Source organism: Anser brachyrhynchus (assembly GCF_964034855.1).
Source record: "Anser brachyrhynchus genome assembly, chromosome: 5".
Lineage (NCBI taxonomy): Eukaryota > Metazoa > Chordata > Aves > Anseriformes > Anatidae > Anser > Anser brachyrhynchus.
Genome location: NC_137699.1, coordinates 21202821 through 21216528, shown reverse-complemented (window position 1 = coordinate 21216528; position 13708 = coordinate 21202821). Strand labels below are relative to the sequence as shown.

General features: G+C 38.6%; 1 protein-coding gene across 10 annotated transcripts in view; it reads left to right on the top strand.

The window, feature by feature from the left end:
* The window catches only part of NPAS3 (neuronal PAS domain protein 3), a gene marked incomplete at its 5' end in the record, with an annotated part of 615455 nt that overhangs the window by 43674 nt on the left and 558073 nt on the right, over positions 1–13708 (top strand). Inside the window, one exon of one of the 10 annotated variants that reach the window (XM_080592651.1) lies at positions 1–13708. This exon is cut by the window's left edge and continues 27779 nt beyond it; it is cut by the window's right edge and continues 22136 nt beyond it. The exons of the other annotated variants lie outside the window; for them this stretch is intronic. 10 annotated transcript variants of the gene reach the window in all.

Sequence of the window (13708 nt, the reverse complement as noted above, 5' to 3'; positions counted from 1 at the left end):
AGGGGTTATTCCTCTTACCAGGAACAGCAAAATGCTGGAACAGAAAACTTCCATTACACTGCTCTTTTTTTTTTAAGTGTAGTATCCTAGCCAAAAACAAGGATCCCCACCTGCATGGAAGCTGACTGCAGCGACCTGGTAGCTGATGATGAAGTGAAGACTGCAGGCACTGCACACCTGCCATGTGTTTTTCACAATCCCCTTTCTTGTTGCTTGTGCTCCCACTTTGAGGAGAAAACTGATCCTGGTGATGGGTCTGGCCTTAGTGACCTCTGTGACCCTGTAGCAGCTAGAAGAAGGCAGCAGCTTATGAAGGAGCCTGCACACGTGCTACAGAGGCTAAGTGAGATCAGCCAGTGGCAGCAGTGCCTTCAGCTTATGGTGTTGAAGCCATTTGTGATGTAAGTGCTAGGAGGTGGAGGGCCACCAGGAGGGAATGGAAGAGGACAGCTACTCCAGTGTCTTGCACAGACTTGGTCAGATGAGCTTGAGCATTTCTGGAATATTTGTTTTTGATTTTTTTTTTGAGAAGACAGCATCATCCTGAAAAATTGGAGTGTTTGATCAACTTTCTGCAGGACAGCTTAAGTAGTAGATCATAGAGCTATGCCTGACACATAGCTCAGGATCTCAGAAAAAAGTTGGAGTTGCTGATATGGCCAGGTCCTGGGTAGAGGGACAGGCTTTGAGCTGCCTTTATCGTGGCCTGCCAGTAGTGGCAAAGCAGAAGGGTTCCTCTTCATCCCCATTCTCTGGGGGATGGGTGGGGGTGGGGGGAAGCTGGAAACTTACTTCACTGTGGGCTGGCCTTGTTCTCTGTGCTTGTTCTTAACCTATCTTTTTGTAGTCTTTTTAAATTGGCTAGGTGGGATTTTCTTGTCTAGTAAGAACTGGACAGGAAAATTAAGCATGTACATTTTACATGGATTACTTAAAGGCAGTATGGGGTTGAGGTGCCACCATATACTTGTCAGCTCTGCATTTAGATCCTAATATTCCTTCAGCTTTTTGTAGTGCCAGTAGTGATGGTGATCTCAGCTGTGGGATGAGCCTGTACCCTTTCCTTTGTTAACCTGTGAGCCTTCAGCAGTTACCTACAGTCAAATATTATGGGATAGAAGAATGATGCTGATATGTAGCTTACACTGTGAACCATTACTTTTTTTAAAGTTAGATAGTTGACAGGAATTGGTAAGTGTATTTCTCACTCTGTCTGAGGTAGACTGTTGGTCAAGTGTCACACTTGAGTGCCAGAAGCTTGTCTGAGGCACTGAACCTACCTCAAAGTTTCATGTTCCAGGGAGGTGAGATGCTGCCTCAAAACAGAACGGGGATTTAGGAGTATGAACCAGTATGTTTCATGTCTCTTATTGCTCAGAGCAAGCAATAGTCTGTTAGTACAGTGACCGATCCCTAGAGTTAATTGCCATAATTCATTAGCAAAGCCTCACTTCCTAGATGCTTTGAGTTGATTAGTAGGTGCTTTGTTTTATCACTTTTTTTGGCTGAGCGTTAAGTTAGGTTTCAGACTCCAAAGACATAATGAATTTACATGTAGTATTTATACAGCAGGGAGAAACAATTGCAATCTAATGCAACCTGATGCTATTTATGTAGCCTTTGCAACTTTGTACAAGGGCAATACAAAGGAAACTTTGTTTTACCCACACCCTGGTCCCTCCAAAAACTGTCCCTCTGAGATCTTGTCATGAGAGGTGATTATGGCTGACCACATTCAGAACATGGGCTAACTTGTTTCTGTAATGTAAACATTGTAGAAGGTTGTACATCTTCATGTAGGAGAACACGAGCTATGCAAGTTGTGTGTGGGACTGAGTGTATATATTGACATGAGCCATTTCTCAGGTAAATAGTCTCATCTATTACCAGTGTGCTTGAGAATATGAGCCTTTTATTAACTTATGCGTATTAGTAGACAATGAGGTGTGTGTACATATAGTATGAGGCTGCATGTCCTGAGGCCATGGGAAGGTTGCAGTTGCATCAGAAGACATACTAGTTGCAGTGAACTCAATATACATGCAGATTTTGATCAGGGTTTAGTGATTGTTCCTCCTATTTGTGGATTCAAGTTTGCCAGTCCTTTATGTTCAGACGGAAGTGTTACTCAGTTTATCTGTCTATGGACAAATAAATAAATATAAAAATAAATATAGCAAAATTTCGTTATGTTGTTCAAGCTAATATGAATTACAGGCAAGATCTGCTCTTCCTAGTATTGTTGCCTAAGGACATAACGCTTCATTTTTTTTGTAGCTTTTTGTTCTACTACTTAGTTAAAAAACTAATCACAAATTTTAGAACAAGAGGCTATTTTTGAAGAAAGGCTAGAAAATGTTCCATTCCCTGCTCAATATTTAAAATCAGGTCTGTTAATGCTTCCCCCCAGGTATTGTTGTGGGAAGAAAAACTGGTGTGGGGAATGAGTTCTGGTTTATGTTAAAAGGAGTTATATGGGAGTGTAATGTTGACCTTGTACTATAAAAGACTGCTAAAGTAGTTTTGTAAAGCTATAAATGCATTAGGATAGAAATCAGTAAACAGTCAAGTTACTTTCTTTAGCAAATTATATTGGTACATGTACGAACTTGGAGGTTGTTCCAGTGATAAATTATGAAATGAATCAAGAAATAAGTAACTTATGCCATATTGGATGTTAGTTACTTGAATACCTTTTGAAAGGGTGCTAGGAACTCAGTAGTCTGTCTAGATTTGGTTGAGAACACTCAAATACCTGGGGTATTTTGTCTGTGTGAGATTTTTTTTTGCTTGTTTTGTCACCTCTTCTTCTGGAAGCTTTCTTTCACCAGTATTTGGCTATCTGCAGTAAGAAGGCTAGGGAAGAGTTAGAGCAAAATAAAGTTTTAATGCCCATATACAGGTGTTACCCATCTTCAGTGTCCCAAAACAAAATTGCATCAGTGTTGGTGGACTTAAGAGTTGGATGTTGGGGCTGGACTGCATTTCTTTGGGGTCTGGTGTGTATGGTGTTTTGCCTTGGGCTTTCATTATTTATTACTGCACGGACTATTGGCTGTCAGATAATATTGTACTGTGAGTTACTGTATTTCAATAAAGCTGTGGCCTTGGCCTTTAATCTGGTTACCAGAGATCTATGTTTTCTGTCTGTGTAGTCCAGAGTAGCATCTGCAATGTAACAAACATTTTAAAGATTTACTTTCTTCTGACCTATAAAAATATCATGTTCCTTAGTGTCTGTCTTCACCCTCCCTCCTCTCCCCAAGAAGTCTGCATCTTTAAATACTTCATAATTTATAATATGAACAAACAACATGACTAGCCTTACACACCTTCAAGTGTTCTGGCTTTAATTAAAGAGAGGCTTTTCCGTTTTGCTTAAAAGACTACGGTGTCAAGAGGATGGACCTAGACTTTTCAGTTGTGACTGGGTAAGGTGATGGGCACACACTGAAATGGAGGAAGTTCCAGTTAAATATGAGAGGGCACTTATTTACTGTTATGGTGACAGAGGGAACAGGTTGCCTGGAGTCTGTATGGAGTCTACTTCTGTGGAGATATTCAAAACCTGCCTGTATGTGGTTCTGTGCTCTAGATGACCCTGCTTGGTAGGGCTGTTAGAATAGATCTCCAGAGGTCCCTTCCAACCTCAGCTATTCTGTGACATGACAGTGTTCTTTTCAAAGTAGGTTTTGCATAGAAGTTCACCATAGTTCTAGGAAAAACAAATATTACTGTGAATTGATATATTAATGTTTCTAGGCTTGGAGTTTTGCTTCTAGTAACAAAAGCAATTCTGTAACACAAATTCAGTTTTAGCTACAGCTTATGTTTTATAAAAAGTTAAGCAAAATATCAGGGAGTGTAGTGATAGGACAAGATGTAATGGCTTTAACTAGAAAAGGGTAGGTTTAGACTGAATGTTAGGGGGAAATTCTTTACTCAGAGGGTGGTGAGGCACTGGAACAGGTTGCCCAGAGAAGTTGTGGATGCCTTATCCCTGGAGGTGTTCAAGGCCATGTTGGGTGGGGCATCAAGCAACCTGGTCTGGGGGGAGGTGTCCTTGTCCAGGGCAGGGGGGTTGGAATTAAGTGATCTCTATGGTCCCTTCCAACCCAAACCATTCCATAATATAAGTTTAATTTATGCTCAGAACTCTTAATTATTTTTAAATGCAGTAGAACCTGCAGTAGCACATGAAGGTCTAGACTGACTTCAGACGTTTAATTGAGGAGTTTTGCTAGAGTCCTCTGGCATAGTGAAGGTGTGTGCCAGATGCAGAGCTTGCTGTAAGCTGCAACTAAATAAAAACACAGGGGTGGAGGGGCTTGGAAATTGGTAAGGCATGTCTCTGCCTTCCATCCACTGATCTGGCCAGCTTCCCACAGATAAAAGATAAGGCAAAAATCTGTTTCATCCTGGGCTACTTGTACAACCACAGCTGTGGGAGGCATTTATTTCAGGAATTATTTGCAATGTATAGTACCATGTTTTGCTGTATTTTCTGTCTCTCATCAATACTATTCTGTTAAAGTTCACTGGACTTCTAATTTATAATCACTTAGGGCATTAGTAAATGAAAACTTCTGCCAAACTTTTAAGTGATTCAAAAGCTTGCATAGCAATGTTCTCCAGCTAACCTCATATGTGACTGCCATGCACCTCTATTATTATGGATCAGGTAATTCCATTGCAGCTAATGGTTGATTAATACTAATTCATAAGATAGTGTAATTCTTATTATAAACTAAGTTTTTTCTCCAAACACTTTAGCTACTCAAAAGTTTCAGTTGTGCAACTTACGTAAATTCTTACTGATTTGGGGGATGTTGTTTGTGAAAATAGTGGGGATGTGAAACTTAAGCTCTTTCAGTTGGGATCATAATGGTTTGGTTTCCTGGTTCCATGACAGTGATTACAAACTCCGGTAGGCAAAACAGTTCCCTGTTTCCTTACACAAGTCTGTCAGGAAAACAGTTTACAAACACTGGTAGAAAACGACTGCGAAAGAGCACATGAATACCAGAGAAGTGAAGTTGTTGGAAAGTGAACATTTTCCAAACATTTTCTGTGGGTTGGGAATAGAAATACATGCAAATAAATGTTTGGATGTGAGGAAATATACTTTACATAAAGATAACCAATTTTGAGCATTTTCTCAAATTCTCAAATACACTACCTACCCAAGAAACTGTATACTTGCCCCTCTTCTGTCCTTCCTTTCTTCCAAGTAAGCACTTCAGTCCCCTCTCAACGCATACAAAAACTTCAACTTATGCTAATGTTAATTACAATTATGCCTACCAGGGAATTATGACCTCTTCTGGGGTAGAATTAACTTTGTTTGCATGAAGTTGTGTTGTTGAGAGGTTCAAAAAATCTACTGCTGATATTCAGGACCAAAGTGTTGTGACTGCAAGCACTGTATAGCTTTTTGAGTCACTCTTCTGGTTGCTTGACCTTATTTGCCTATCTCTAGCACTTCTATAGCTATCCTTTGACTAATTTTCTTTTTTTTTTGAATAATTTTTCTGTGGCCTTCCTAGTTCTCAGATAGTGTGCTGCTTTTAAAAGATATAATGTATTCTGTGATTTAAAGACAGCAGGCTTCAAGAAAGTACACTTTGGAACTGGTGGATAGCTTTCTCCAGTAAACAGATGTGTGGTAAAGTGACTTGGGATAGCTGGCAGTTCTGTAGAGAAACGTTGACAAGGGGGTTAAGCACTACCTTTTCTAGTACAAAGAAGGGAAGCTAAACACAAGTCTGGTTTGAAAAGATGTGAGTTCTTCAGTGACCTAAAACTTAGAGGATGTTGCTGAAAGCTGAAACTGGGTCAGGTCGTCATGGATGAGTATAGAAGAATGGTATAGGTAAATGGAGGTAAAGTTTGAGGGAGACTTGGGCACGAGGCATGAAGTTGAAGATGACAAAGATGTGTGTAGCATCTTTCTAGACTGTGGGGTCAAAACCTACCAACTTCCTGTGATAGCATAAATGCCTTAAAGGCAGAAGAGAAAGCATGTAATATGACATGATTTTAATGTATTTTAGTAAAAATTTCAGCTTTTAGTAAATAATGACATTCTTTCATCACATGCCCAGTGATGACATGATTAAGATGAAATTACCATAAAAGGGGTGGGCATGACTGAGGAAAATCATAACCAGATAAAAAGCCTAGAATCCTGAGGTAGGTACCAATCTCACGTGCTGCAGTAAGCCATGTGAGTGCAGCTTGAGTGTAGATATAGCTGGTGGGATATGCCATTGGACTGAGGACAGATCTTGAAGATAAGTTTTCACTGATGCGTAGAACGAAGGAAGTAGTACACCTATTTGTTTTGCAGTTGTTACCTAGAGCTATTTGCATAGAGAGTGTCTTGTGAGCCCCTTAGATCATAGGGCTAAAAGTTAAAATAATGACAATAAATTCAGGAAATAATATAAAGTGTTCACTAAAGGGAAATGCTAAACTTTGATGATGCAAAGACACTTTTCTTGATGAAACTATGACTTGGGAGAAAAAACATGGTCAGAAGTTTGTAGACAACACATTTGTAACAAGCTGAACATGAGGCTAATGTGGCACGTTAATACAGAAACAAACATTGGAATTTTTTTTTTTGAGAAGTGGATCAGGGGTCTTGATTGAGCACATGAGGTCTGGAAACCTTGGCCTAAGTTGGGGGGGAAAAAAATCTTGAGATGGTCTTATCGAGGAAATATTAGTGAGAAGATATCACTGTAAAATATGAAAGTGTTCTGTGTGTTGACTGGAGCTAGGACAAGGAAATGTAAGAAGACCACAACATCTTCTCTTTATTTTTTTTATCAGTCACATATCAGCATGTTCTGACATTGTGGAAGACCAAGCAAAATCATTTGGGCATGAGTAATGGCATCAGTTTCTTGAATTCATTTAGATGTTCATCCCAGTCCATATAATGAGTCAGTGTTAGATGATACTTATTGATTAAAGACACGCATAAAATGCATATCTGCTCTGTTCAACTAATATTCTTGGTATTAAATCATGTATTGACATGTAACCTGCTTGTAAACACTAGCACTATTAATGATACTTCATTAATGGCAGTATGAAGATTGTTTATTTTAACGTTAATATAGTAATTGTTCTCTTTATGTATATGGCATGGTATCAGTGTAGCATCTAAGTGCTAACACATCCTTCCAGTACATAGTCAGGTTTAGACATGAGTTTAATTGTGCACAAAGCAAAAGTCTGGAAGACTTTTCAGCAAATTATGGCATGTGAGTTGGTAGATGATGCTAGAGGACTATTATATCTGGGTTTCATAGTGGTGATGGATTATAACACCTTGCAAGACTGCCTTTGCATCTGAGCTTCTGATGTTCCTCTCTATTTGGATATGACATTTTTCTTATGATACATTGTTAAGCTCAGAACACGACTGTTTTGATTTAAAAAATCTTTGAATATTCACTTTTTCCTAAACTAGGAAATAGTTAGATATAGGTTAGTTCTCTGACTACCGTGCCGGGAATTGGAAAGCATTAAATAAAGATCAGGACTACTGATCAAATGTGGAAAAGACCAACTAAGTGTTTCTGCTCATATGTAGTGAATCTCTACAGTTTATTTCCTAGTCTTGGCCTTTTTTTTTTTAAAGTCAGAAGACAATGGGCTCCTGCCATGTACTGAGTAAGACTGCTCTATGGCTTAATACTCTCTGCTTTTAGGAAGATTTTTCATAACGATGTATTATCGTCCTTTAGCCTCCTCATTCTAGAATTTCTCATTGTTCCTTTATGTTTTGTCAAATCTTTTCCTATTAAGAGCATAGCATTTCCTTTACCAAATGTTCTCTTCATTTTTTGGAAGATACTGTATTTCTTCTCCACAGTAGCTTTATTCATGACTTCTATGACCATGATGTCCATTTTCCATGGGAAAGAAACTTTAATTCCAGAGGATAAATAATAATAACTTGATCAGAAGTTAGTTTAACTGTTATTTGGACACCATCTTGTTCCAATTAAGTGGATACAAGTTTTCAATCTGTAATTAAAGCATCATAATTGGCCCTTTGCAAATATAGCATGATGTTCCAGTCCATCAGTGGAGAATCTGTGTTTATTCACCTAGACTGATGTTATTCTTTGTGTTTCTTAAGCTGACCAGCATGACAGTGAAAATCAAACTTCAGCTTTGTATCACTGGAGAATGCCTGGAATACACTTGATAGGCGAAGAACATGCCTCTGTCTTTATTTGCCCATTTTAGGACATCCGGGTATGGTATTGCATAGAATACCAGAATTTTTGTGGTTAAAAATTGGATGCCTGCATATGTTCAAACTAGATGGAAGTCACAGACTGCAAATGTAGCAAGTTATAAAAATATGGGCAGACTTCCTTGCAAATTTAGTTCTGAACCAGAGAGTGAGCTGATCACAGCATAACTGTTGGTGTATGAAGCAAGGTCTGTTTCTTCTTTATGTAATAAAGGTGTGCTTTGTTAAGTGCAGTGCTCAAAAATCAATAAGTATCTAAAAATTAAATGTTACTACTTGTCAAGGAATCTGAGTATTACAGGCAGTAAGAGGCAGGTTCTTGACGAAAGCTGCATAATCAGAAGAAAGCTGAGGCAGTGCTGTCTAAAAAAGATGGGTCACTTCATCCAAGCTGTGTTTCAGTGCTAATGAAAATGATGCTTCTGGAAGTTGCTCGAATGTGTTAAGTGCATGTGGGAACAAAAATTTTTTTTTTTGCATCGGAATCAGTAACATAAGAACAGGAAGTGCAAGGCATGTTGCTTCCTGGGATTGCACGGTGTATGGGGGGAAACAAGTACTAGATTGATATTCAATGGAAAAGCACTGACTGGGTATATGTGACCAAAAGGATAAAAAGCTGTTAAAAACAGTTAGGTTGCAAAAGATAAGAAAACAAAGGGAGGAATTCAAGAATGATAACATGAAACTAGTAAAAAGTGTCAGGTAGGCTGTGAACCTACAATACTCGGTAAATGAGGAACCAGGGGAGAGAGGGAGGCATTGGGGAATGGGGCATAAAAGATGTGAAAATTGCATCCGCAAGTGCTCTCCTGTTCGCGAGACATGTGCCATTGTAATGGTGAATAAAATGTTACTTCACTGAAATCCTTGCCTGAGCCTGTGTTATTGGCTAATGAGTGTTTCTCATAGTTGAAGGGTTACAAGAATTTGAGCCATAAGCTTAGTGCAGGTTTGTAGAATAAAATCACGTTTTGTAGTTCTCTTGAATGCTGATCCCAGAATGGCTGAGGTTAGAAGGGACCTCTGAAGATCATCTGGTCCAACCCCCAAGCTGAGCAGGATCACCTAGAGCATGTTGCACAGGTTGGCATCCAGGCAAGTTTTGAATATCTCCAGAGAAGGAGACTCCACAACCTCTCTGGGCAACCTGTTCCAGAGCTCTGTCACCCTCACTGTAAGGAAGTACCCCCTCATATTCAGTGGGGACTTCCTGTGCTGATGAAGTGTTTTGTTTTTTAAAAAAAACTTGACCTGTTACTCTAGATTCTAGTCCTGCAATCAGACATATCAACAGCCATCTCTGCTTCTGCAAAGCCTGAAAAATATAGGCAGGGATTCAGAGGATGACACGTCTTCATGAAAGATTAAGCCTGAGCTGTTTTACCCATCATTCTAAAGAACTTCTGCAAATATCTGTTATCAGAGTTTATCTTTCAAAATTATCATCATTCCTCTACTTCAGTGGTGTGTTTTGCAAAGATCTTAGTGGTTTGGTCACCAGACAGCTTTATGACATGCTAGAAACAAAACTGTATTTGAACTTTTGGTAGAACTGATGATATTTTGATTTGCACTAGAGTTGACCTTGACACTGTCCTCATGTGTTTTTTTAATGGCATGGACTTGCCACCAGAGCAGAGGCAGGGAGGGCAGAGCATTAGGTCAGGTGTTCACTTGGGAGACTCATGGATATTACACACTTAGGGCTGTCAGAGCAGTTGCAGCTTGCTAACACTGTTCTCGCAATACAGAGGTGTGACAGACAGGTAGTTGTATTTCTTTGGAGAGGAAAGAATGAGCTGAAGCATGGTGCCACTTGTGATAGCTGCAATTGGTGGTTGTGGTCATATGGCATGGGAGATGGTCTGACATACAGTTGTAGCAAGTTTGCTGGCCTGTGTGTGTCACCAATAGTAAAGCGTTCCCTGTGCCTCTTGCATGAGACTCCACAATACTGAGCAGAACAAAGACTTCTGGTGGTTCTTTTTGCGAGATGGGTTATTATATAAATAGCAGCTGCACATAAACAAAATAGTTGCTTTAGTTTCAATTGCAGTCAAGCAAAAGGGGGTGGGAAATCACTTTTCCACAGTGGAAACAAACATAAAGGAATTATTTGCAGTTTCTATCTAAGGACAAAATGTAGAAAAACAATGCAAGTGATAAAAGGGTGAGGTGTTGTCACTTGAAGAAAAAGACTAGTACAGGAGTGAAATTCATGTTCTTACATGAGGTGAAGTGCGGCAGTATGCGAAGAGTCATATCATGGAGTGGTCAAGGTGTTTGTTTAGATACTGAAATCAACTTCTTTACAAGAATTAGATTGAATTTGTGCATTTTTTAAAATTTGCAGCAATAGACTAAAAAGCATTTTATGCCATTATGTGGCATTGTGAACATGTAAAAGTCACTTACAGAATATTAATTTAAATTTTCTAATTGTAACTACAAGTTATGACTAACAGGTGTGTACACATTACTGTAACAGGCTGAGTTAATTTCTTGTACTGTTTATTTAAATGCAACAAAACCACTCACAGAAGTGATTATTTGTAGTGATCAAGTTTAGTGTATTAAAGAGCACACTACTGTGTTCTGTTTAGAGTACAAACCTGTCAAACTGGAAGAAAGCAAATTTGTTCTTACTTATGTGATGGAGCTGTCTTAAACTAGAATCCAATGAAGACTCAACCTTTAAAAGAAATGAACTTGCTGCTGAAAAATGACGTGTTGCCTTCATGCCATGTTAACTTTACAGGTCAAATTGATTTCTTAGAATATCAGCAAGCCATGATTAAAGGAAACAGCTGTTGTGGTGTCCTTGTCTTTCCCCCTCCCCTGCCCCACAAATTTAGGAAAATGCGAAGTGCTGCAGTGCTACTTGAGGATCTAGAGCGAAGGCTTGTTTAACTCAAATCAAAATAATCAATTGTTAGATTATTTTGGTTGTATTTCAAAATTTATTTTACTCCTGGGAAAACAATTTTGTTCTTAGCTATGCCCTAGGCTTTAATGCTGCACTTGTAAAGCACTGTCCAATACAAACAGTGGCGTTCTGCAGATTGCTTCACTATCAGTTTAAATGATTATACAGAACTGTAGACAAATAGGTCTTATTTTACGTGATTTATTTTTCAACAGACGAATGATGCAAGAAAAATCTTTGGGGGTTATCCTGACTATGTCTGTGAAACCCCACTGATGGCCCTGGGTTGCTATCAGTAGGATTGCAGAGGTGTAATTTGAGTATACTTAAGAAGTTGAATAGATGAAGCCAATAATGTCCCAGTGGTCCTTTGAATTTGGCCCCATGAAATTAATTTCCACCTCAGCTTGTACACAGAATAAATTAATTCATACAGACCCAGTACTGCACTTCTATAATCTGTGTAATTGCTTGTTTATTCCAGCACCTGGTAGGTCTCTTTATCTCTGAACTTTTGTACTCTGCAATATTAGCTTGTCTAAGGCTGTAAAATTAAAAGTTACTTAAGGATTTTATTGAGCTGAAGCGATTGTGTTTTCCAGCCGTAGAGGGTTTGTTTACTTAGCAGTGATTCCACCCCACCCAGTTGTAAGGCCAGCCCAAGCTGTTATCACACAATAGGACTTGGTGTTTGACCATAACTGCATGTCTCACTCAACAGGCAATCAGCATTTTAATTAGTGATTAAAGGAAAGTCATTGTACTCTAGCTGCTTTATCACAATAGCCTAATAATTTTGTGTTGAATAAATAGATAATGCAAAAGAGAAACCTCCCCTCATAATGTTGTTGTCATTAAGGGCTCTTTTACTCATTTGTGTATGTATTAAAACACACATGACATGAATAGAGGTAATTATAATTACTACAGGTTTTTTTTAGCAGATTAGCTGACATTTTTTTCATTGTAAACCTTTTCCTTTATAATGCCACTCCAAAATGAATGCAGTATTTAAAAGTTCAGATAAAGGTAAGTAGTGGTGGCTCTGTCTTACCGAGGTCTATGGATGTGAATGATTGATTTGCTGTGTGCATCACTGGAATTAGGTAACTCGCATCATGACTGTGATGTACTGTGTAATTGATGCAAGCCCTTTCATAGCATTCTGAGATTGAAATCAATATTTATTTGGAGTGCAACAAATGTAATAAGCTGCATTTCTTAAGTGTTGCTCCAGCTCCATTTTTAGTTCAGTTTTGTAGAAGATTATTCAGAAGCGATAGATACATGTTTTGGTGCAGTTAAAGAATTAGTTAAGAGGATATGAGCAAGATATGGAAAACAGTGCCATCTGAAGCTGAGTGAACGAAGTTAACACATTGCTTTTATAATGGCACGACCAACACTTTATTCATAACTTTATTCACTACTACAATACTGTTCATCTGCATACAAAAGATCAGAATTATATGCAACTAAGCTTCACTATACTTTGATCTGCACTAATGATGAATATCAGTTACTAAGACATGTAATAGTTTGCAGGCAATTAAGAAAACCTCATGTCCTGTACCCAAAAGACAGCTGTTTATCAAACTGAACAGGCTAGCACTACAGTGCTCTTAAAATAACTTTTGTTTTCAACAAGGATACACCTTTGCCTGGGATATGACAGTATATTTTTTGTCTTTGTTTTTGAATAAAACTACTCTGACCTCCAATAAAGTTGCACATTTATAACCCCAAAATTATAGGGCATGATAGTTAAAGGAGCACTGTCAAAATTATTATTTTGGGCACTTTGCAAAGGATTTATACATCCAGTTTTGATTACCTAGAACAGGGACTTCCAAATACACTACACATTTTCACCTATGTTTGCTTTGTTAAGCTGTTACATTTTGCTGTTAAGGATCAGAGAGCTGTGAGGGCAGGGACTTTTCTCAGTCCATTGCTTTACAATGTGCTTTTGAAGAACTCCTGTTCCTCTTTTTAAGAGTCAACACCCACTCCATGCTGTCTTGATACTCTTAGTAATCCACTCTTCTGGCATCTCTGGCATGTTGATACAACAACCTCGCCCACACCTGACTTGATAAAAGGTGCTCTGAAATGCATGAAGTGCTAATTTGTCACTAGATTTTAGAAGTGATGTTAAACCAGTTTACATGTTACATACTTGGTGTCAGAAGCATTAAGCAAACCCTGTGAAGGAAAGCTTTCATGCACAGAGCCTTTTTGTATGTTTTTTGTCTGTTGCCAACCACACCCCTAGCCCTTCTCCCCTGAAGAGGTGAAGTCTGTAGAGACACTTAAATCTTTGATGCTGAAACAGCAGTTAACTGCTGTTGAATTTCTGCACCTAAATGATCATTAGTGGGATTGCAAGGCTTGAATTACCAACACTTATATTGCTTGATAAGCTTTTTGAAGTACCCATACAGAAACCTTAAATGCTTAGGAAAGAGGGGAAGTTAAATATTTGATGTAAAGCATGGATG